Genomic DNA, 3,593 nt, shown 5'->3' on the forward strand with positions numbered 1-3,593 from the left:
CAACTGGAGTAGTTAGACAGGGATCGAAATTGGGCTAGACAATCCTATCCGAAACAGATTGAGCCCTCCTGTCAACCACAATAATACTTAACCACCATTAAAAATTGTATTTGCCGGCAGTAATTTATTTACGGCAATTAGTTCCATAATTTATGATATATATGTATATCGAAGGTAATTATTTACCGTTGCTAAATACCATCTTTTAGAAGCGGTAAAATCTTGCCACCGCTAAATGCTTTCTTTAACAATCGGTCTTTTATTTACTGCTATTAAATCTCTAAATGCACAACTATCATTATCGTGCACTACAAGCAAAAACAGCTAAGAGGTTTTAGCGGCAATAGAAATTTACTACTAGTAGTGATTATGGGGCGGTTTTCAATAAACCACCGACAAATGTCCATATTATGAGAAAACATTGTGATGTTTTTCACATGTAGTGGGCATAGCACAATTATTGATAAGCATTGATTATTAGAAGAGCGTTGACTGATGGGCCTGGTTGGATGGAGTTCAATACGGGAGGTGATCTCCTTAATGGTTAATGGGTTTTTTTAATTTAATTTTTTTTTTTTTGGTAATAGCATTTTATTTAGTAACGTGAAAATTCATGGCTGAAGATTACATAACTCCAAGATCCATGGATAAAAAATGGGCCATACTATCGTACACGTCACCGATAGGGCCTTCCTTGCCAGATAGTCAGCCAAGCTGTTAATCTCCCTTGGAATAAAAATAAAACTTCAATTTTTCAAATAAGTGGAAAGATTAGTAATATCTTCCAAAATAGGACGGAGGTTCAGCAGTGAAGAAGATAAACCTTCCTGTAGAAAAGTGGTGATGCTCTTATTATCAGACTCCAATTGCACACGATCGTAACCCTCCGAAATAGTCTCCAATCGTGGTGATCTCCTTAATGGTTAATGGGCTTTTCAATTAACCCCCTTAAAGTGTAAAGTAATATGTAGGCCTATATTTTGAAGCTATGCCTATTATGAAAGAGGCATCGGTTGTTCTGTATGACATGGTTGGTCCTTGTTCGTAATCTATAAATTAATAGCAATGCCCATGAATTGCTAACCCTATCCATCAGAGAGAAGAGAACAAACAAGATCAACAGAGGGCCAATCGAAGTACAAAGGATCATCTTCTTCAGACGATATGAATCCAGCTATGAATTTCTTATCGAATCTCTGGTTGTTTTGATTTCATGTTATTGGATCGTCATGTTGATTGCATAGTTTAATTTCAACAATTGGTAGCAGAGCCAGCATGATTGAATCGTTTACTGAAATCCATAGTTGATGATCTCTCTCTCTCTCTCTCTCTCTCATGCATACCCAATTAACCACCATTGCACATGATCGGTCTTTGTTTGCAGGTTGGATGTTGCTTTTGTTTGTTTAATTAAAAAAAAAGGAAAAATCAAGGAGACTTCCTCCTATAATGTACTACGAAAGAGGAAAGTTTTGTGTTTTGCTGTAACGAATTCCTCGAAGGAGGCAACTTGTGATAGCTATTATCATTATTATAAAATAGGAAAAAAGATCTCTACTTGGTGGTGTTTCATATGTCCTCTCACAAGGCACTGTGAAATGACGCATCTGTTCCCTAGGTCAATACCCAGGCATGCTCCTCCATTGGCCCATGGAGTTCTTTCAAGATGAAAGTTTTTGTTTTTATTAAAAAATGATAAAAAAACATAAAGTTTTTTTTTTTTGTTTTAAGTAAAATTTTTAAAAAACTTATAACTGACCCATCCATATCGGATCAAACCAACTCTGCTCGGTCTAGTTAGGTCAACTATGACCAGACCCAGATCAATTGACACAGACCTGGTCTGGGGACCAGACTTGTTGACTCATCGGGTTGACCCATTGACTTGTTTGATTCATACATGCTGTTTTTTTTTTAATTTTTTTTTTATAATGTTCTAGAAACTCCGGAAATAAGCAAAGATAGGTGTTGTGGTGTGGTGTGGAACTTTGCATGGCAGTTCAGTCGTGAAGAAGTTGTTTCATGGAACAAATTTTGTAAAAAACACGGCTTCCTTCTCCACATGATTTATTTTTAATTGTTGCTTTGTATTTATTTTCTTCACTTTCGAATAAATGTGTCTATATGTTTCCCTTGTTAGGTCAATGTACATTGCTGCAGAGTTATATGAGACAAGAGAGAGGAAGGTCAGAGAAGGAGAATAGAAAAACAATGAACATTTTCAGCCAAGGGAGTAGTAGTTTTCTGGGTTCTTTGACTTTATTATCTTTTTCTAACTCAAGTAGGGAACCTACTCCATTTGGTTTAGGATTTCCTTTGTTCTCTTTTCAAACTTGGGTATTTTTGGAACTCTATTTTCAACCTTAAAGATATAACTGTTAGCATTATTTTTTTCATAGTAGTTTAGGCATGTTCTTTGGTTGAAATTGGATATAAATGATGTACTGAAAATCTGGCCATGTTTCTTAACTGAAGTTAGCAAAAATATGTCTGCAGTAGTTCTTTCTTAGATTGTTCTTTTGGGGATATCATTAGAAGATATGATTGAACTATATAGTGACATAGAGATGATGTATCGATCATTGTAGATTCTTCTTCTTTGTTCTCTATGATACTTCATGCTGATATGAGCTGATAAAATTGGTACATGGTTATATTGCTACAAGTACTGCCTATTACGAGTTTGATTTCAAACCAGACATTTTTTCGACATGATCAAGCTAATAAAGATTGGTACATGGTTATATTGCTGCAGGTAACGTCCATTTGAATACTGTCAATGAGTTATTGCTAAATTTTGTGTGTTTACTGGAGTTGCTTGGTGATTTAAAACACTCCTTGTCTAAGGTGTTCATTGATTGAAGACATAGAGCAAAGTACATACATTGTTTATTTTGTTTTTGAATTTTAATAATTTGTCAAAGGTTGTAAGTGTCCTTTGGGGTAAGGTAAACTAAATGTAATTAAGTTTCAAACGGTCATTTGTACAGGTAAACTTAAACTATTTTGGATCCTATCATTATTTCATTGTTTTTAGGGATGAATGTTCTCTTTTTTTTGTTTTTTTTGTGGAAGTCTTATGTCTCTTCACATCAATAGGTTAAAGGATAAGATAACAGAACAGGTTAAAGGATTTGCACCACAAAAATAACAGGTTAAAGGATTAGGTAAATAATTTTTTTTAAAAAAATACTATATGTAGCGGCGTTTCTTACTAAATGCCGCTAAGTGTACCGGCGTTTAAGAAATGCCGCTATAGGATATTTTACCGGCGTTTATGTAAACATGCCGTAAATAAATCATAATTATACCAACGCTTACCAATATATAGCGGCATTTCAAAAAATGCCGTTATAAAGTATATATGGCGACATTTGTTAACAAACGCCGGTGAAAGTATACTTACACGGGCATATGGTATAAACGCCGTGAAGCATTTCTGGCGGTACATTTGACGACATATGGGCTGAATCATATAGCGGCATTTTTTTTAGCTATGACGACACTTAAAAAACGCCGTAAAAGACGCATTTTCTTGTAGTGCATTAAAATTCAGAAACAGAGGTGTCATCAGTTTATTTCTATTTTTATTT

Source organism: Telopea speciosissima, chromosome 2, assembly GCF_018873765.1.
Source record: "Telopea speciosissima isolate NSW1024214 ecotype Mountain lineage chromosome 2, Tspe_v1, whole genome shotgun sequence".
Taxonomy (NCBI): domain Eukaryota; kingdom Viridiplantae; phylum Streptophyta; class Magnoliopsida; order Proteales; family Proteaceae; genus Telopea; species Telopea speciosissima.